Source organism: Bos mutus, chromosome 27 (assembly GCF_027580195.1).
Source record: "Bos mutus isolate GX-2022 chromosome 27, NWIPB_WYAK_1.1, whole genome shotgun sequence".
NCBI lineage: Eukaryota > Metazoa > Chordata > Mammalia > Artiodactyla > Bovidae > Bos > Bos mutus.
The window spans coordinates 6,170,313-6,191,914 of NC_091643.1; the positions used below are offsets into that span (position 1 = coordinate 6,170,313).

The 21,602-nt window shown below is 50.7% G+C and overlaps 1 protein-coding gene across 4 annotated transcripts in view; it reads left to right on the plus strand.

Annotated features, from left to right (window-relative positions):
- Positions 1 to 237: 237 nt before the first annotated feature.
- The window catches only part of LRRC3B (leucine rich repeat containing 3B), a 95,392-nt gene continuing 74,027 nt past the window's right edge, over positions 238 to 21,602 (plus strand). The window contains exons 1-2 of one of the 4 annotated variants that reach the window (XM_070364049.1): positions 238 to 373; positions 19,813 to 19,923. The gene's annotated coding sequence lies outside the window, so the exon portion shown is untranslated. Of the gene's footprint in view, positions 374 to 789; positions 1,039 to 4,712; positions 4,865 to 19,812; positions 19,924 to 21,602 lie in introns of those variants that run through there. The other 3 variants (XM_070364050.1, XM_070364051.1, XM_070364052.1) reach the window with 3 other exon arrangements.

Sequence of the window (21,602 nt, forward strand, 5' to 3'; positions counted from 1 at the left end):
CGGCGCTTTGTCTGCTCCCTCCAGCGAGGCTCCGGGCCCGGCGCCGGGTCTGCAGCGACCGCCGCTGCAGCCGGAGCCCGGCGGCGCCTTCTCGCGCCCCTGGGGGCCGCGCCCTCTCCCCGCCGAGGCGCCGGGGGACGGCGGCCCAGCCACTCACCGCCCGCGTCCCGCGCACCAACGCCGCCGCCGCCGCCGCGGGAGAACCGGCCCAGCCGGCCGGCCAGGTTCGAGGCAGGCAGCCCGGCGGGCAGTCGGGCGGGGACGGCGGCTGCTGCGGGTCTGGCAGCGCGCACGCCGCCCCGCAGACGCACCCAACGCCTCCTCCGTGCGCTGCGAGGATGGAGCAGCCGCCCCGGCCGCGGACTGGCGCAAGGTAAGGTGCAGCCGCCTGTTGCTTTTCGCCCAGCGCCGCGTTGGCCCCTCTGCCCGGGTACCTAGGCCGTCCCTCCCCGGAACCCGTAGAGAAGAACCATCATCACCCCATTTCTGAGCCGTGTCCAACCCCCAGGCTCCCTGGCGCAGATCCTTGGAGAGACCCCCTTCCTGGCGAGTGGCGGGAGAGGTGGGGGCGGGGGGTGTCGACCCTCTTTGCTCGCGTGCCGCTGGCTGCAGTGCCACAGTCTGCAAACTTTTGTGCCCCCTCGCTGCGCGGCGCTCAGCCAGTGCGTGCAAGTTGCACATCTAGTTCTCGCTTGCGCCCTTCCCCCCATCCCCCCCCCCCCGCCCCCCTCCCCGCCTCGCCGGAGGCATCTGTCTATTTCTCTGTGTGTTCTTGCCAGTCGACTTTTCGGTCCCTGCAGAGGGGCGAGGGTCTGGGACCCAGCGGTGCTCATCCTGCCTGTAGGGGTTGAGTAGGAGCCAAGAGGGTGAATAGAACTGGTGGGACGTGGCGGGGAGACTGCCCCCTCCCCTCGCCCCGGGGCTCCGTCCGGCGCGGCGGGAGTCGGTCGGTTCTCCCGTGTGCCACCCCCAACTCGGTCATGAAACCCTCGGAGTGGTTTGCGGCTGTGCGCCGTGGGAAGGCAAGTGCAGATCCGGGTGGGTGAAGTAAGTGGTTTGGGGGGGGGGCAAAGGTGGCCGGCGGGGTGTTGTGGGGGGCGGTGGGAGGAAGCTGAAGGTGGAGACGGATCGGGTTGAGGGGAGACCCAAAAGCTCCGCTCAAGTGGGCGAGGGGCCGGCTCCCCAGCCGTCTTCTGGGAATCTGAGTGTGGAGGGCACCGACTGGGTGTGTAAATACGCCTGGGGGAGGGGGCGGGTACCCGGAGAAGCGCCGGGGGGCCGACCCCAGCCGCCGAATGCTGGGCCCGGGGTGGGGGGCGTGGGAAGGCCGGCTTCTGGATGCCTGGACTGGGGCGATCTCCGTCTCCGGGTGGAACAGACCGTGTCCGTTGGCGTCTTGGGCGGTGACTGAGTGGTCGGGGGATGCTTTCCCAGCTCCAGGAGGACCCCGCGTCCCCTCTTCCCCAGCACCCGCGGCTGCACCTTTCCCCTTCCGCAGCCTGGCGGGCCGGCCCACGCCCACCCTCCAGCCCGGCGCCCGGGAGTTCCGGGTGTTTCCGCAGCCGCGGGGTGGGAAGGGGATTCCGGGACTCAGGGGGGAGGCTTGTGTGCTGCTTGGGGAGTGTCCCCGGAGCCTGGGCTTGGAGACCCGGATCCCAGGCTGTGGAAGGACGGCGCAGGGGCCGCAGCTGCAGCGCCAGCCCCCTCCCCCGCCTCCCGCACCACCCCCCTGGGCGGAGCGAGCGACCCGGGGAGCCCCGAGCCCCCCGGGCGGCTCCGGAGCGCTGCTCCCGGAGGGGATGCGGCGAAAGGCGGGGCGCGGGGCGAGGGGGTGCGGGCCTCAGGGGAGGGGAGGCCTGGCTCCCAGACCCGGGGCCCCGGGCAGAGGGAACTCGGTCCACCTCTCTGCCCCCAGGTAGACCCTCTGGGCTGTTTCAGAGGTCTTGGCAGATGCGGGAAGGAGAGCCCCTCTCCTCCTTGGCACCCCAGCAATCTGGTGGGGAAGGCCATTGGGAGGGGGGTCCCTAGAGTGCTGTGAAGAAGAAAGGGGAGCCCCCCTCACCCCGCGGCCCCGCGGAGGCCGGCGGGGAACTCGCTAGGCTGTCAAAGGCCTGGCAGCTCCTGGTTTAACCCTTCCTCTCTGAGGAGTGCACGCCCCTCTCAAAGTGGCGCCTTTGGCTGAGACTCCGGTCCGGGTCGCTTCCTCCCGGCTGCAGAGAAGAGGGGTTTGAACGTTGCCTGGATCTAGAGCGCCTGAAACCCTCGGGTCGTCCCTGCGCAGCTCTCCACGTGCAGGCTCGGAGGGGGACCCCTGTCTCGTCCCTGCGGTTCCCCTGCAGACATCTCTGGATCCGAGCTGGGAGAAAGCAGAGCTCCGCTCAGACCCCTCTTTTGGGCCCCAGGCTTTGCAGACCCTTCTGGAAGAGACATCGACTGGCCCGGACTCAGGGAGGAGTCCTGAGTTGGGTCATTCCCCTCCATCCAGATTCCCCTGCGGCCGCGCGCTCCCTGCCTCCCGAAGGCAAGCTCCAGAGCCCCAGGCAGCTGTCGTGGGGCGGTGAGGGGGTGCCCTGGGACGAGGCTGGGGTGCAGCTTCTGAGCGCCAAGGCCACACCCCACAGTCCCGCTTTGGTCTCTTCAGAATTCCCCGGCTCTCCAGGTAGGATCCTAGAATTAAGTCCCTCGCTCAAGCTCACCATTGAGCTTTTGACTCCCAGGGCCTGCTTCTCTCTGGATGCTTATGGCCTGGTTTGGGTTCTGCTCACTTGCTTTGCTTGTAGAAAGAGACTGAACGTGTCCTTGGGCAACTCTTTTGAAATTGTTCCTTTGGTTGCTGTGGGTCTTGTGGCGGGCAGGCTTTTTCTAGGTGCAGGAGAGTGGGGCTACCCTCCCTAGGTGCCGGGTCGGTGGAGCCCTCAGACTTCAGTAGTTGCGGCGCCGGGCGCAGTTGTTCCCTGGCGTGTGGAATCCTCCCGGACCAGGGAGAGGACCTGTGTCCCCCATGTTGGCAGCCAGATTCTCAACCCCTGGACCGCCAGGAAAGTCCCCTTGGCAACTGCTGACGGAGGACTTAAAATTCGCACCAAGGTGCTTGTGCAGGTTGCTGGGGAGTTCTTCTGAGGGGCCAGGTAGCAGGGACGGTGGTTCACACTGGCCTTTACCCTGTGCCAGGCTCTGATGGTTTCCTGGGCACAACCCTGCTCACAACCCTGCAGGAGAGTTATTTTGAAAACTAAGTGGTGGAGAAAGTAATCGGTTTGCTCTTTGTCACCCAGCCAGTAAGTGGCGGGCGGGTTAGTCTTGGGTGGAGGACAGTTGGTGTGTCCCTGCTTTGAACCCCACTTGCCCCCAAAGACCCTTTGGCCACAGGACGTGGGTGAGGCCCTAGTTTTCTACTGCAACCCAGGGCTGTGTTGGCAGCTCCATGCTGGCCTGTGAGGCTCCTGGGGCTGTGACACTGATTGGTCCCTTGGGGCTCACCTCGGCAGGGTGGGATCCTGGCACTGGAAGCAGATTTAGGGAATTGGCCACCGGCACTGGACTTCTTTTCTGATTCTTTTGGAGAGTGTGCGTGGTAAGTCGCTCAGTCGTGTCTGCCTCTTCGCGACCCCATGGACTGTAGCCCGCCCGGCTCCTCTGCCCATGGCATTCTCCAGGCAGGAATACTGGAGTGGGTGGCCATGCCCTCCTCCATGGATCTTCCAGACCCAGGGATCGAACCCATGTCTCTTATGTCTCCTGCATGGACAGGCAGGTTCTTTACCACTAGCGCCACCTGGGAAGCCCCTTTGTAAAAGTGAGGAGATATGGGAGGGGGGATATGAGTGTGAGCAGGGTCTGCTCTAGAGACAGAAATTGTAGGCACTGGATTCTGCAAGAGTCTATTTCTCATGACTGAATCAGAATATCAGAGCGAGGGCCTTCTCAGATCTGTCCCTCCCAGCCCAGAGGTGGAAGGATATTCCCTGATGAAGGTCATTTTTGTGTGTTTCTAGCACTGCTAGTACTAGAACCACTGTCTTCTGACCCTTGGTTGAAATAGCCCATGTTGATGCACGCATGCATTGGGTTCACTGCGGTTGTTTCTCAGCATCTTAAAATTAATCTGTGAAAAATTGATTAGGGAAAAACTTTATTAAAAAAGTAGAGCTCTTTGCTAATTTGGCATAAATGCCTCCATCTGCACAACCAGAAAAAAGCTGCTATTGTAGAGTGGTTAAACCACCACAAACGTTATGTCTTTTGCCAAAAATTGCAGTAGACCGTTTATAAGTCTTCTGGTAAAAGACTAACTATGCAGCCTTTTCAATAATTCTAAAGAAAATTAAAGGCATTCTCAGCCATTTTAGCCAGGTCCTTCTGTCCAATGGAGTGGATCTGTCTTCCCCCACCCACAGATATTCGTGAAAATAAGAGAAAATGTCGGACTTCAGAGGGAAAGATCCTTTTGCATTCTATGATGCGATTTGGTATTATTTCTCCTGGATTTCTGATCATTGGTTTCTGATTTCTGATCCTAAACTTTAGGCTGCTGTCAACTTGAGGCAAAAACCACATCTTTCTGGCAGACATACGTGGGGCTCAGAAATAGATATACTTGGGGCTCAGAAAAGGGAAATTATTCTTTGCCACGTCTCACTCACTGAGCCCCTTTAACAAAGGGGACTTTCTTTAGCAGTTTGGGCATTCCTTATGCCCCTCAGTGTTCTTGTAGGACAGAATTCTGATTGCTAAGAACATCCCCTGTCTTCTCCCCTGCAGCTACAGTATCAAGATGCTCTTCCCCTGGAGCTGAATCAACAAAAAGTAAACAGAGAGGAAATTGGGAAAGCCTGTTTCTCAGACTCACACTGAGGCGGGGGAGGTAAGAGTTGCAGGCAGATGGTGGAGATTGGTGCCTTTTATGTCCCCTGGAACAAGCTTTTCACCCCTGTTGCTGTGACAAGCCAGGATGGAGGCCCTTAGGCAGCAAGGACACCCACGTGGGGGTGAGGCAGGGGTGGGGGAGGTGGAAAGAGGCTTGGGTGACAGAGGGCTTTGGTGGGCCCTGCCCGATGCTGTCCTTCCTGCCTCCCCTTCTGCCCACCTCCTCAGTCTGCCCTTACGGCAGGGCTGACTGATCTGAATCCCAGAGTCCGCGGTTATCTCAAGGGAAGCATTCACTTTCTAGAAAGTTCATTAGAAACGCATATTGTTTTTACTATAAGGAGGGAAAAGTGTGTCCCGATGCCCCAGTCCGCAGGGAGTGCCCTGAACCTCAAATCATCCCAGAAGGGTGATCTTCTGAGGGAGGGGCCGCTGCTTTAGCTGGATTCCCTCAGCGTTGGAGCAGTGGCATTGAAATCAGGCGCGATAGCCTCCCAGAGAAGGGGTCTCTCTCAGGAACCACAGAAGGAAGACACTGCTTGCCCCTGGGCGGACATCCTGGTTTCCAGTTCCTAGCTTTTCAGGCGTGCCAGGGGAGTTCCTTGTCTCCTTGTCCCTCGTATGTGGTCCGTATCCCCTCTGCTGACTCACACACTCACTGCCCGAGGCCCACACAGCGCTTCTACGGGGACAATTCATTGGGGGTATATTTATCTTAAACCATATAAACACAAGTTTGTTGACAGAATAACTATTATTATTGAGCAACATGCTCTGGGAAGAGGTTATGAAACACATGAAACCTTTTTATTTGGAACACAATGAATAATATTGTTATACAATACATAGTAAGAATTAAAATTCTCAGTTTTGGTGAGATAGTTAAAAATAAGAGAATCAAGAACCACAGCATCTGAATTTGACCTGTTTTTATTAACAAGAGAATCCAAATAATAAGGATCTGTGGAATTTGAAGGTGATGACAGGGGGAAAATAAGGAAAAGAAAATATAGCCAAGTAGAACCTGAGAAGCTATTTCTTCATTGGCTTTATTTTAAATAAAAATATAATATCTTAATCTAGATTTAAATAATCCACAGGATTTATCTTCAGATTGTAGCTATGATGAGCTTTATTCTACAAGTGGTTGGGAACCATAATGACAGCTCTTAGATCTGACATACTGGTATATACCCATCTGTGCTTTGTAAAAACTTGGTGAATTAATGCATCACAACATGACATATGAAATGGCCATTTGAGGTAAGAATGAAGTCTGCAACCTTCTCCAGACCCAACAAGTTTGGACTATATTTTCCCAAAGTGAGTAAGTTAAGGGTAAGGACTGTATAATATTAAAAAAAATTTTTTTAAATATGAATTAAGTATTGAAAAGGGCTTTCCAGGTGTTGCCAGTGGTAAAGAACCTACCTGCCAATGCAGGAGACTTAAGAGATGCAGGTTCGATCCCTGGGTTGGGAAGATCCCCTGGAGGAGGGCATGGCAACCCACTCAGTATTCTTGCTTGGAGACTCCCATGGACAGAAGAGCCTGGTGGGCTACAGTCCATAGGGTTGCACAGAGTTGGACATGACTGAAGTGACTTAGCATGCATGCATGCATGTACAGAAAAAGAACCACTCTGATAAAGACTTTTTTCTTTTGGAGGATAAATTAACAGCTGTTATAAAATTTATGGTTTCAATTTCTCCTAAACTCTCTGAGCTGCTTTTTATGTTAATACTTGTCCAGGGACAGGTTTTGAAAAAAGGATTTGAGACAGTGTTTGAAAAAGGATTTGTGCCTTTTAGTAGAAGTAAAATGGAGACAAATATAAAAAATAAAAATATATAATATTGTGAGTCACTCTTAAGCATGGAGTGACAAAATTTAGATTGATTCCTTCTTTCTTTCTTTTTTCCTGCCTTCTTTCCCTCTTCTTCTTTTCTTTAGATCATTGATAGACTTTTCAGTCTGCATATAAGTCAGTCCCTTGCTGGGGGAGATGGCTGTTTCAGGACACAAATTTCCCCTAGTGGGAGGAGGGAGAAGGCACAGGGCCCTTGTATATTTGTCCAGAGCTAAAGCACAAAGATCTTAAGTCACACTGACTTCTCGAGTCTGCCCTCCGTCCTGATCGAGAAAAGCAGTGCTTGTATAGGCCTGCATACAGAGGGCTCACCCGGGTAGCAGTGACTAAGCAGGATCCTTTCTGTGGCTACACTGGGAATTTATGCTCTGAGAGGAATCCCGGTCCCAGCTTGCTGACCTTCCCTAGACATCTGGTCATGAGGGATTATCAAGCAGGAATGCTTGCCATCCTTTCTACAGAGTACATTTAAGCTTGGGTTGTCAGAGTAATAGCATCTCCTGCCGTGGACTGTTTCGGAGTCATTTATTTGGGTGGGCAGTCTGTTTTTTAGTTGCTTCTCAAAAGCACTTCCTATCAACAGAATGAATACCCTGCCCCAGTGAAAGATAGTATGAGACCCTTGGTGCACAAAGCACCTGCTACAAAACCTGTGGAAAAGGGAAGGCTGAGAGCCCGCCAGGTCAGGAGGCCCAGGAGACAGGTCCGGGAGGGGGTGGGGGAAAACGGGGGTGGGGGGGGCAAGCGTCAGCGGAAATGGGCCACCCAAAGGAAGAGGGCCCAGCGATCAGCAGCGGAAGATGAATAGATACTTGGTTTAAGCCAAACCCAACAGATAAAGAAAGGCATAAAAATAAGAGAAGATGAACAAAGCTAATGGGAATACTCAAGGCCTGCAGAAGAGGTGTGCAAGCTGTCGGGGTGCACCTGTGTAATTCCTCAAGGTCTGGATCAACTCAGTGGCAGGCTGAGACCTCACCTAAAGGGCAGGATTTCTTTCCCACGTCCTCTGTCCTTGGCGAAGGTGGCTTCTGCAACACCAGGCCAAAGCCTCTTAATCTTATCTATGCCATGGTGCCCTTTGGAGGTCTGACAAGTTTAGGGACCCTGGAACGATGCTTTTCAATGTACACATTGCAATGCGTAAGATTATAACACAAATCTTATTGAGACCATTTTACATTCTACATAAACCACTGTGACCTACGAGTGTCAGTGTAACAAGATCGGACATAGACCAATAATTGGGTGAGCGTGATGCAGCCTTGGGTAACTGCAGGCCTGAACCACGATAGGAAAACATCCCATTTGTATGATTGGGTGACAGCGTCGCTGGTACCCGTACTTCATCTAAAGTTTGTGGCCTGCATTTATAATAGAATGAAATGCTACATTGTAGCTTGTTGTTGGGAAGCACATTCATGACTGTTGTCATATTCAAGTTCATGGATTCTTGGAATTCTGTTGATAGACGCCTTGGAGAGGTCTGTGGCTAGAGTGACCACAGACGATCAGGTACTTTCAAGAATGAAAGGGAGCCTAGTTGTTGCTGTACAAAGTGGGTGTGAATTGGGATGGGCCTGGGCAAATGGTAACGGAAGGTCCCTCCTCTGCTATCCACCACTTCCCTGGTGGCTCAGATGGTAAAGCGTCTACCTGCAATGTGGGGAACCCAGGTTTGATCCCTGGGTCAGGAAGATCCCCTGGAGAAGGAAATGGCAACCTACTCCAGTATTCTTGCCTGGAAAATCACATGGACAGAGGAGCCTGGTGGGCTACAGTCCATGGGGTCACGAAGAGTTGGACACGACTGAGCGGCTTCACTTTCTTTTCTTTCTTTCAGCTGCCATCACCTCCCCGAGGTCTCTCTCCCCAGATCAGTTTTCCCTTCTCTGGCCCAAGGGATTGTCATTATCTGCCCTATTCCCAGGGGTCATGGTGGTGGCTACTGATGGGCTTTGGGAAGTGGAGAACAACTCTAGCTGAAAGAAGCCATGAGGCAGGCCGCAGCCAGGCTGGAGGAAGCCTTTGTAAGGACTGGACAATGGGCTTCCTTGGAATAGCTGCAGCCTCTGGGTCCTGGCTGGGTGAACGCTGGCCTGCATTTCGGTTCCCGATTGCTGCCTTGGCCAGATGTCCTGAAGCCTTGGCCAATTTCACCTGAAGCGAGGCTGAATTATTAGACTACGGTGCAATTCAGCAGAAGGTTTCACCTTCTCCAACAATCTTTTTTTTTTTTTTCCCAAAGCAGAGCTGGCACAATGGCTTTGCAAGGTTCACTTCCTGTCCCTGCCCATCCTACTTACCAGGAAATGGCCTCAGTGCAGGCAGGTGGAGGGAGGCCCCGTGGGAAGAGCCCAGGACCTGGAGAGTCCTTAGACTGGATCATAAGACCTCGAGTGAGGGAGGTGGACCGAGGTCACAGCGTGTTCCCTGAGCAGATGGCTCGGGTTGTCCTGTGCTGGGGGAAGTGGCAGCAGGTCCCTGCTTCTGGAGATTGCCTTGTGTCTGTCTGTTCCAGCTGGTGAAGTGGAACCAGCTAGGTAGAAAAAAAAAGACTCTTCTAAGAAAGCCTTTGACTCTGTAGGGGGTACGCAGCATCTCAGAAACATCGTCTTTATGTGCACGTAGAGTATTCGACCGGGAGCCAGGCAGCTTGGTTCTAGGTCCAGCTCTGGACCTTACCAGCTCGGGGTCTTTGGGCTGGCTAAGACAATTGCCTTCTGCTCTCCTTCCTTGGTGAGAGGGTGTTTGGAAGCCAGCTGGTTTCTAAAGCCCCTTCCAGCACTGTGGTCTGCAGTGGCATTGTTTCGTTTATACTCTCCAGACCAGGCTCCCTCTGTAAGATGGTTCAGGCTCACTGCTTTGCGCTGCCTTCCTTAGATAGCACAGATCCAGCAGTGACAGCTGGAGACTCCCCACCACCCCGAGGGGCTGCGACTCGAGTGAGGGGATGGAGGAGAGGAAGCCGGCAGGCACAGGGATGGAGTCGGGAAGGAGCGGGATGGTTGATAGCTTTCCTAGCAAGAGTCATCGCTCAGGAGAGACAGAGGAGGAGCTCCTGAAGTGTAGACGGTGTGCTCATCTGCGTCTGACCCTTCATAACGGTGGAGTCATGTCCCTCCCCGCTGAAAACGATTCAGGCACTCCTGGTTGCCTCTAGAAGAAGTGGGTCCTTATGATGCTTTAGTGGGTCCTTCCTCACCTGCCTTGTCTTCAGCGGGCATTTTCCACTTCTGCACCCTGAGGCATTCAAGCTGGTGTGCTCGTACTATTTAGTACTAGCTAGTAAGTGTGTTAGGCTTCACACCTCTTCTCTCAAGCTCTGCACTGGGTGGGCTCATACGGCAGCTTGCCGTCAGCTGTGGTCAGCCGTCTACACCCCAGAAATTGACTGACGTTCTGAAGCAGGGCAGTCTGCCCAGAGAGTCTACTGTTAAAAATGACGCTCACACCACAGCCCCTGCCCCCACCCGAAGACTGCAGTTCCTGCCACGAAAACGCCTCCATCTGCTCTTACCAACTCCTGACAGCTCATCTGTCTTTCCTTCTCTCTTGCTTTCCCTTCTTCTTTCCCTCCCTTCCTCCTGCCTAAGGGTCCATTCAATCCACCTTCTCATCCAGACGTCGCCAGACTCCATTCTCTTGCCTCTTCTGCCACTTAACGGTTGGGCCAGAGAATCTGGGAGGCTGTCCTAACTTTTAACACACCTCAGTTTTCTCTACATCAAATGGGTATAACTGGCTGTCGTGGGGCTAAAGTGAGTTAGTGTGTATAAGGCGCTTTGAGAAGTCTCTGATGCGTGGTAAGTCTTCTGTTTTAGTATTGATCACCACACTGGGGATTGCTGACTCTGTACCCAGAACTGAACAGTGCATGTACGGTCCAGTAAACAAGCACGAGGAAACGTCGAAGAGACTTAAACAAAGCCTGATTCGCTCTCCCAGGCATATCAGAATGATTAGCTCTCCCAGGCATATCAGAATGGTTAGCTCTTCCAGGCATATCAGAATGGCCTTTACGGAGCCAGGGGCATTTGCAGCGAATCCAAAAAAGACATGATAAAAGCCCGTGGAACTGGCAAGACAGCTGGTGGCCTCTCAGGAGAAGGAGGGTCCCGTGACCAGAGGCGCCGAAGAGAAGAGCAGCACAGTGTGTGAGGCTTTGTGCGGCTGAGCGTGAGCCAGTGGGAGGAGTGGGGCTTTGGTCACACCTGGCTTATGGGTGGAGTGCCCCGCGGCCTCCTCTTAGCCCTGCCGTCCTCCTGCCCACAGCAGCACAGGTCTAAGCTTTGGATTTTCCCCCAAAAGTCAGACATCTGGATTCACATGCAAAAGCTCCTGATGTTTAATGGTAGAACTAATTCAATTTAAAAAAATAAGCAAAATAAACAAAGCAAAGCATATCCAGAGGCTGTATCCAATCTCCTGTAAGAGACGGGGACTCCAGATCCCCAAACTGTGTCCCCATAAGGTTGCAGTCGAACACGGGACCCCATTTTGAATGTGGTTCTGACAGTCGCATCCCTGGTGGCTCAGCTGGTAAAGACTCTGCCATCAGTGCAGCTGCTAAAGTCTCTGCCATCAGTGCAGCTGGTAAAGACTCTGCCATCAGCGCAGGAGACCTAGGTGCAATTCCTGGGTCAGGAAGATCCCCTGGAAAGGGAATGACGATTCGCTCCAGTATTCATGCCTGGAAAGTTCCACGACAGAGGAGCCTGGGGGGCTCCAGTCCATGGGGTTGCAAGGAGTCCGACACGACTGAGGGGCTAACACCGACAGTCGCTATGAGGCCACAGGTGAGAGACCCTCAAGGTCTCGTAGCTCTGGTTTTCTGCCACGTGGCTCTGCTGTTTCTTGTCCTACCGGCCTTGGGGTGAGGAACCTTTTGGACTACGGAGATAAAAGCCCTTGCAAAGTGCCAGACATGGGTTAGAATTGGGCCTGGGGCCCTGTGTGCTGTGGGCAGAGCCCCGCCCTCAGTGCCTCCCAAGCCTGATCCCATCTCATTCATCCAGAGCTTCCTGGGTATCCTCACCTGCCTTTTTAATTTTAACGATCGATGGGGGAAGAGAAATGGAGGGGTGTTTTTTCTCCTTCATTCTGTTAAAAACTTCGCAAGGAGCTTGACATGCCATTTGGAAAGGCTGGATGTCACAGATCCAGCTGAGAGCTATTCATTGCTTCTGCTTGGATTCAGGATTGTGGGGAAGAGGGGGCACGCAGCCTCCACGCCGTGTGTGGTGCCTGTCCCTTCGAGGTGCAGTCAGCCCTGTGAGGTGTTAGTTGGGGTCATGTCAGGATCTGCACTTCCATTTCTGCAGTTTCCTCTCTTTGGAGTCCTTTCCATTCCAGGTTGGCTTTGACCACGCAGGCTTTTACAGAAATGATCATACCTTAAGAGGAGAGTAGAATTATTTCTAGCTGAGGGAGCTTGGTGGATGCTGGCTTCTGTACAGTAGAGGGGTGGACAGGCCCCCAGCCTACCTCATCAGGCCTGGTGAAAAGCACTCTGTCACTTCAGCTTTGTGAAAACTGGCTTTCCTGGTGGTCCCAGATGGTAAAGGGTCTGCCTGCAATGCAGAAGCCCCAGGTTCTATCCCTGGGTCAGGAAGATCGCCTGGAGGAGGGCACAGCAGCCCACTCCAGTATTCTTGCCTGGAGAATTCCATGGACAGAGGAACCTGGTGGGCTACACTCCATGGAGTCACAAAGAGTCAGACGTGACTGAGCAACTAACACTTTCTTTTCAGGCTGATTACAATGCCTTGAATCCTGTTGTTACTCTGATTTTGTGTTATCTATATTCATTTCGTGGCATTTCCTAATTGAACTTGATCAGGAGACACTTCAGAGTTACAGGCGGGCCTTGAAGTCAGGACAGCTGTCTCTGAAAATTGCATCAGAGCTAGATTCTGGCCCCACTGCAGAACACTGCCACCTCCGCTCCAGGATCTGACCTGAGCCTTGGTTTGCCTCAGTCTCCTCCAAGCGCTGAGCCACCTGGGCCCTCAGGACTGAGGTGTCTGATGTTACTGTGGCCCCCGCCCCCTATCGGTGCTTCTTCCTCACCAACCTCTGCAGGAGCCAAACTGCAGAGAAGCCAAGGGCTTACTCTTCTGAGGTGGATACGAAACACTTGCATGTGTGCGTGCATGCTAAGTTGCTTCAGTGTGTCTGACTCTTTGCGACCCCATGGACTGTAACCTGCCAGGCTCCTCTGTCCATGGGATTTTCCAGGTAGGAATATTGGAGTGGGTTGCCATTTCTTCCTCCAGGGGATCTTCCCCACCCAGGGGTCGAACCCGCATCTCTTACATCTCCTGCATTGGCAAGCAGGTTCTTTACCACTAGCGCCACCTGGGAAGCCCTATGAAACACTTCAGTTCAGTTCAGTCGCTCAGTCGTGTCCGACCCCATGAATCGCAGCACACCAGGCCTCCCTGTCCATCACCAACTCCCGGAGTTCACTCAGACTCACGTCCATCGAGTCGGTGATGCCATCCAGCCATCTCATCCTCTGTTGTCCCCTTCTCCACCCGCCCCCAATCCCTCCCAGCATCAGAGTCTTTTCCAACGAGTCAACTCTTCAAGTGAGGTGGCCAAAGTACTGGAGTTTCAGCTTTAGCATCATTCCTTCCAAAGAAATCCCAGGGCTGATCTCCTTCACAATGGACTGGTTGGATCTCCTTGCAGTCCAAGGGACTCTCAAGAGTCTTCTCCAACACCACAGTTCAAAAGCATCAATTCTTCAGTGCTCAGCCTTCTTCACAGTCCAACTCCCACATCCATACATGACCACTGGAAAAACCATAGCCTTGACTAGACGGACCTGTGTTGGCAATGAAACACTTAGGTCTATAGAAATTAACATTATGGGTCAAATAGCATATTTACTGTGAAGGAGGTGTTGGAGCCGCAACCCCTAATGTGATGTTGTTTGGAGATGGGACCTCTGGGCAGTGATTAGGGTTGCAAGAGGTCAGGATGATGGGGCCAGACAGTGAGAGTTCCCTTCCTCTCTTTCCACGGACATACACCCAGGAAGGGCCACGCGAGCATACAGGAAGAACAGGGTCTTCTGTGACCCAAGGAGAGGGCCCTCACCAGACACTGCCCATGCTGGCACCTGATCTTGGACTTCCAGTCGCTAAAACTGAGAGAAACAAAATTCCCGTTGCACCTAGTCTATGGTATTCTGTTATGGCAGCCTGAGATGACTAATACAGGAGGTTGCTATAGATTAGCCTGGTACCTAGCCACCTTGTGAAACATCTCTGGGAAAAGATGTGCCTTTTTCATGGCATGATATCTCATGCTCACTGCCAGCTTGGCACTTAGTAGGCACTCAGTAACTTCTTGTCAAATGAAAGAATGAATGAACACTAATGAACGGAGTGGGAAACGTTCAGTTGATAAACGAACATTTGGAAAACAGTTCATTTGAGTGTTGGAAATTTCCTGCAATCGTGGTTTTGGAGATGAAGGAAAAATAATTCTTGTAGAGAAGAAGCTGTGAGTAGTCTGAGTTTTTTCCTCGTTCACCCCACATAAGGTCTCCTGGACCGATTCTCCATAAGAAAATGCTGAGTTAAGCTGCTGACCTAGAGTACATCATGAGAAACGCTGGACTGGAAGAAACACAAGCTGGAATCAAGATTGCTGGGAGAAATATCACTAACCTCAGATATGCAGATGACACCACCCTTATGGCAGAAAGTGAAGAGGAACTCAAAAGCCTCTTGATGAAAGTGAAAGTAGAGAGTGAAAAAGTTGGCTCAACATTCAGAAAATGAAGATCATGGCATCTGGTCCCACCACTTCATGGGAAATAGATGGGGAAACAGTGTCAGACTTTATTTTTCTGGGCTCCAAAATCACTACAGATGGTGACTGCAGCCATGAAATTAAAAGACGCTTACTCCTTGGAAGGAAAGTTATAACCAACCTAGATAGCATATTCAAAAGCTGAGACATTACTTTGCCAACAGAGGTTCGTCTAGTCAAGGCTACGGTTTTTCCAGTGGTCATGTATGGATGTGAGAGTTGGACTGTGAAGAAGGCTGAGCACTGAAGAATTGATGCTTTTGAACTGTGGTGTTGGAGAAGACTCTTGAGAGTCCCTTGGACTGCAAGGAGATCCAACCAGTCCATTTTGAAGGAGATCAGCCCTGGGATTTCTTTGGAAGGAATGATGCTGAAGCTGAAACTCCAGCTGAAGCTGAAACTCCAGTACTTTGGCCACCTCACTTGAAGAGTTGACTCGTTGGAAAAGACTCTGATGCTGGGAGGGACTGGGGGCAGGAGGAGAAGGGGACGACAGAGGATGAGATGGCTGGATGGCATCACTGACTCGATGGACGTGAGTCTGAGTGAACTCTGGGAGTTGGTGATGGACAGGGAGGCCTGGCGTGCTGCAATTCATGGGGTCACAAAGAGTCGGACACGACTGAGCGACTGATCTGATCTGATCTGATCTGAAGCTGCTGACCTACCAACACATTATTACCTTTAGTTTAGTCAAGTAACAAAGAAAAATCATTTCTTTATAAGAAAATCTTAGGATCTCAAAATTGGAAAGGACTTCCAAGGTCCTTTTTCACTTTAAATACCCAGTGGGCAGGTTGTCATGGAAGGATGTGATTTTTTTCTGAGAACACGGTGGCTCTTGGGGTCTTTCTTGTTCCTCCAAGAGATTCCCTCAGGCGCTAGGAGGACTTTGCTCCACGGCTTTTGCCATTTGAGCATGGAGATGCTATTTCCTCAAGATGCTCTTCATCTTTATTCATATCTGGGTGCAGATGAGTTCACGATGTGTGGGTGTGGGATTTGAAGAGTCTGACGTGCTTAGGTAATAGTTGGCGTGTCATTGTGTAATGAAGAGTATGTATTGACAATGTTAAATTGTGGGCTGAATCTTGTTTTTGGTGCTTAAAAAAAAAAGAAGAATAAAATTTCTAAAAGCAACAATGTTGTTTTTAAGCCAGGGGTGTTTCTGAATGTTGGGACAACAGCGCTGAGAAATGTGGGCTTCCAGCAGGCATCACTTTCTTCTGCCCAGCCTGGTTTTACTGTGGAAGCCTCACTCCACTTTCTTTTTAATTGGAAGGTGCTGTACTGCTTCTAAATATACATTCATGTTGTACTCAACCCATGAAGGGAAGTAGCTTCAGAAATAACAGGTAAAATTTTAATGCGCTTTTCATATTGAGGGTGGAAGAGCCAGCTGGTTTCTAAGAACAATTAATGGTGTTTTACTGAATTACTAGGAGGTTACTGTTTGCTCCACAGGCTCCAAAATCTCTCAGTCATCGTCAGCTTCCAGGGCTTTCTCAGGTGAAGCTGTGCACCATGGCTTCTGTAAACAGCCACGTGCCTTTCTCTACCTTTGCTGTGTGCTGGCAAGAGTAGAGACTGAAACACAAAGAGACTTTCTGCTACTCATTTGTGGGCCGAGAAGGCAGTGTGAGGGTGATCCTGATGGGCGCTGGGTAACCCTGTGGATTCTACCAGAAGCAGGTGCCCTGAGTTAAAAACACGTGGGTATTTGGAGTCCTGTAAGGCTTGGGTGAACTCTGGGAGATGGTGATGGACAGGGAGGCCTGGTGTACTGCGATTCATGGGGTCGCAAAGAGTCGGACACGACTGAGAGACTGAACTGAACTGAAGGCTTGGGTAAGGGGATTTTAACTTTTTTTCCTGCTATGTATTCTTTTGGCAGTCTAGTGAAATCTATGTACACTTCCTATTTTTTTTTTACATTTTATTTTGTTTAAATAAAATTTAAAATATTAATGTTAAAATTAATACTTTTATTTGTTTAAATAAAATATAAAAAAGTCAAAACATAAAAGGTATGTAGAATTACTAAGAACAAAAAAAATACAGAAACACACTGATTTTCACAGAACTTACAACCTTATGCATGGTGCTCAATCTGTCACCATATTTTAAAAATGACTTTAAATAACACACTTTAGTTAGCTTAACCATCAGATGTGTTTGAATGTGCCTGGTAAAGACTTGTAGCTGACTCACCTATCATATTTCAAAAAACAATGCTAACTTACAAAGAGTTACAAATTCTCATTTTTGCAAAACTCTGACAAATAATTTAAATAGCTGATTTCTTCCCATGTGTCCATGAAGGACAAGCAAGTGTAGACAGGTAAGACCATAAAGCATGTTCCATGTCTGGATCACCAGGTGGAGAAAGCACCTCATCCACAATGACCAGATTAGAGATGGACCAGGAGATGCCTCTGTGTTATGAGGTGCTGCTGTGCATGTGTGCGTGCTGAGTTGCTTCAGTCGTGTCCGACTCTTTGTAGCCTTGTGGAGTGTTGCCTGCTAGGCTCCTCTGTCCATGGCATTCTCCAGGCGAGAAAACTGGAATGTGTCTAGCGGTTGGGGGCCCGGGGCGGTCCAGGAGGCGGGTGATGCATGGCCCGGCCCAGCAAAAAAAAAAAAAACTAGAATGTGTCATCATGCTCTTCTCCAGGGGATCTTTCCGACCCAGGGATCTAACCCGCATCTCGTAAGTCTCCTGCACTGGCAAGAGGGTTCTTTACCACTAGCGCCACCCGGGAAGCCCATGAGGTGCTATAGTCAGGAAGAATTAACTACCATAAAGTTATGACGTGCATAAATCATATTTCAGGATTTCTGAAATAATTGTGTTGTTATGAGAAAAAAAAAAGCTGTGATTTTTATTGCTGATATCATAGGTCCTGATAATAGTAATGTAGTTTGTTGCTTGCCTTGAAATTTGAAGTGAGGTGAAGTGAAAGTCACTCAGTCGTGTCCGACTTTTTATGACCCATGGACTGTACACTCTATGGAATTCTCCAGGCCAGAATACTGGAGTGGGTAGCTGTTCCCTTCTCCAGGGGATCTTCCCAACCTAGGGATCGAACCCAGGTCTCCCACACTGCAGGCAGATTCTTTACCAGGTGAGCTATTAGGGAAGCCCTGAAATTTGAAGGACATGCTAAATTTCAGCTGCTAATCAGTGGAGGAAAAAAAAAATCAGAAAAGACCTTCCACCATTGTGGATCCCTTTTATTCTAGCCACGGCTGTAATGTTGAGGAGTGGTGGATGGACCCTGAGTGAGAACCCTCTGCTCAAGGTGTGAGTAAGCACCTGGTAACAAACAAAGCAGTTTTCGGGGGGATGAGACCTGTTAGAAGGAATTTTTAAAAGAATGTCATTTTCTGTTGGTAGTTTATTTAGCAAACATGCCAGGATTTAACCTGAGGAGCGGTTGGTTTTGTACCTGGCCCCTTGGGAGAGAGACGCCATTGATTTTATTTAAAATACTGGTGGGTCTTCTTTGACAGCTAGCAGTATAATATTTGGAAAATTCTTATCAATGCTAGTTCTTGAACTATTTGGGCTGGTTTGAAATAAGCCAAAGTCGCTTGAAAGGAATGCTGCTGGAGGCAGAGGGTGCTCGCGGTGTGTGGACTCCAGACTGGGGGTTGAAAATCCCAAGGCTTCTTTTCAGAAGGGACTTGTCAGCTACCCTGGAGGCTGCTCCGTCATGGGTGGAGGTGGGGTAGAGGCGAGATCCAGAAAAGATTGAGTTTCCAAAATGGTAGCATCTTTGGATTCAGTCTGTGGTCCTCTGGAATGACAACTTTATACACGCATTTCTGTCTATAGAGTAACGTTCCAAGATGGTTTAAAAATATTCAGTGACAACATTCGGGGTCAAGGTTTACATAATCTTGACTGCACTGAACTGTCCAATATGAACATAATGCTAGCTACTTACTTAATTTCAGCTTCCCAGTAGCTACACTCCACATCTAAAAAGAAAACGGTGAAATTAGTTTTAATAACTTATTTTACTTAAACCCAATATCTCCAAAATTACCATTTAAACATAAAACCAAATTAAAACGTATTAAATATTTTTCACACCGAGTCTTTGAAATTTCATGTGTATTTTATACCCCGCAGCCCATTGCATTTTGGACACTGAATTTTCATCAGACTTATTTGACCTACATTTACATTTCATAAAATGTACTGTTGAAAATCGGATTTGCGTATCCAAGTTGTTTCAAATATACCTAAACATCTTCCAATAACTGAATGAGTGTTAGTTTTTGCGTTTTGAATAAATCACAATTAAAATTCAGCCTTTGGCTTCTTGGTCTTGCCATTTTGAGCGCTGGAAGCTGGTTACCATATTAAATGGTGCAGGTCCAGATTATATGGAGCGCCGTTGGAGAGGGGTCCCTAGACACAGAGCCCACAGGGAAAACTCGGTGGGAAAATTACAGAGAGAGCTTTGTCCTTCCGATTCTTTGTTCTTTCTGTGAATCCGTTCTATTTGTCTTTTTCTTAATCCAGTATTTTTCCAAAAGCTCCTGATCATTTTTCTAGGATCTCTCTTGTAACCAAAAGAGACTACTGGTCACCTACATCTGGGGACAACCCACACCTGTACCCTCGGCTTCCTAGGAGGAATGTTCGGGGTGGGGCAGGTGCCAGGAAGCTCACACCTCTGCCTCAGGGTCTCAAGACTGAGAGTCTAGTTCCTGACTCTCCACCCCGATGCCTATGTCTGTCAAGGTACCTCTGATTCTGATTCTGAGAAATTGGGCAGAGCCCAGGAAACTGCATTTTTATCAAGTCTTCCTCGTTCTCCCTACCTTCGCCCACCAAGTGATTCAGAACAGCTTTGTCTGAGAACTGCTGACCTTAGCATCCTTCCCACCACTGTGTTCTTTTTGCTGGTGGTTTGGAGCTGTGCTCTGAGGACCCTCTTCCTCAGGAGCCCTTGTGTCTCCTTAAACTGGAGAGTTGTAGGCCCTGCTCCAAACCAGCTAAATCAGAATATTTGAAAGTGTGGCACTAGGAGTCTGCATTCTGAACAAGCTCCCCAAGTCATCCTTATGCCTACAAAAGCTTGTACAGACCCTCCTGCCTAGAAATATGGAATTCTTCAATTCCAGCTCTTCTCACTCAGCCTTTCCCCTCATGTCTGACCTTTAGAAACACATATCCCATTTTTATTCCACCTCCCCTGTCTTAGGGTTATTTCACAAATATGCATTTGTTCCAGGCACTGAGGAAAGAAAAATACAAACCATGAGATCCTGTCTTTGACAGTAGAGAGCCTGCAGAACATGGAGGGGAGAGACAGATCTGTGGAAAACTGAGGTCACAGAGGAAGGTAGGTGGAATGCTGTATAAATGTGCTGGACTCCAGGGAGAAGAGTCATGCGTGTGCACCTGGGCTTTGAGTTGATGAGGATGGCTTCAAAAGGGCTTCAGGACCTGTTACCAACCAGGGTTCTTGGCCTCCTCGATCAATAAAAATTGATCAGAAGCCAGACAAGAAAATCAGGCAAGGCTTTATGGGGATCCCCGCTGCATAGAGGGGATGAAAACAAGTAACAGGATTCGTTTGCTCACTCCCTGACGAGGATGAGCAGTTCCTTCTACAGGGTGAGAGCAGGGGTGGATCCAAGGATCGGGCTGGAGGGGTGACTTAGGTGGTTTGACCATCCTTGGGTGGTATTGAGTACAGGGGGCAATGCACAGCACCCTGCTTTCGTTCCTGTCCCCAGCTCTTCACAAGTGGCACTTGGGTTCTTGGTCTCTGTGTATCTTGTTGTCCATAATTTGCCCCAACTGCTCATGCAAGCAATTGTTTTTAATCCCTGATAGTTCCTTTGTATTTTGTTGCTGGAGGAGACGTTTGTCCAGGTGCGAGCACTGCAGCAAAGGGTCCCAGGTCCCGGGTCCCAGCCTGCCTCAGACTCAGAGTTAATTGAGGAAAGCTACCATTGGGGGGTTTTCCATCAGATGGAGGAGGGGGGCACCCTGATGACTTAGTATGAATTAGAAAGTGGGAAGGGGAGCCGGGCCATCGCAAATGACACAGCCTAATGCATTCATCTCAGAAATCAGGCCTCATGGAGTCCTGGGAGAAGCTCAGCATGCAGATGTCCACAAGGGCACAGGAGGGAGCAGAGGAAAGCCACTGCACAGGGCCCAGGGAGGGAGCCAGTGAGACCTCCAGAAAGCACAGCGTCTCCTGGTGATGGGCCCGAAGTTGCTCTAGGTCAGCAGGGCTCGGAGGGGGAATTGGGAGGTGAGGGAAGCAAGGGCCATCGGAGCCTGGGAGGATGAACTGGAGCCCCTGCCCATGCGAGAAGCTGGAGGAGCTGAACACGCACACTCAGAACCATGGGCCACCTCCACGCTCAGCACTGGGGGAGCCACTGCCTGGGAGCGGCCATGGGGCCATCCAGTCTGATGCCATGGCTTCACTTCTGCTGCCAGGGTTCACATGGATTTCTGCCGAGGCCAGTCTTCACTTGCACCCCCAGGCTAGGGAACTCCGGAGAACACGGGCAAACGAAGCAAAGTCAACACAACACAAAACCAGTGCAGCTGGCTTAGGACACCTGTGTGGGGTGGCTCCATGGAGGAAGGGGTGGGTGGTGAGTGGGATGTCCAGCCTCAGTCAATCAGTTCAGTTGCTCAGTCGTGTCTGACTCTTTGCGACCCCGTGGACTGCAACACGCCAGGCCTCCCTGTCCATCACCAACTCCCAGAGCTTACTCAAACTCATGTCCATTGAGTCGGTGATGCCATCCAACCATCTCATCCTCTGTCGTCCCCTTCTCCTCCTGCCTTCAATCTTTCCCAGCATCAGAGTCTTTTCAAATGAGTTAGTTCTTTGCATCAGGTGGCCAAAGTATTGGAGTTTCAGCTTCAGCATCAGTCCTTCCAATGAATATTCAGGACTGATTTCATTTAGGATGGATTGCTTCAATCTCCTTGCAGTCCAGGGGACTCTCAAGAGTCTTCTCCAACACCACAGTTCAAAAGCACCAGCTTTGT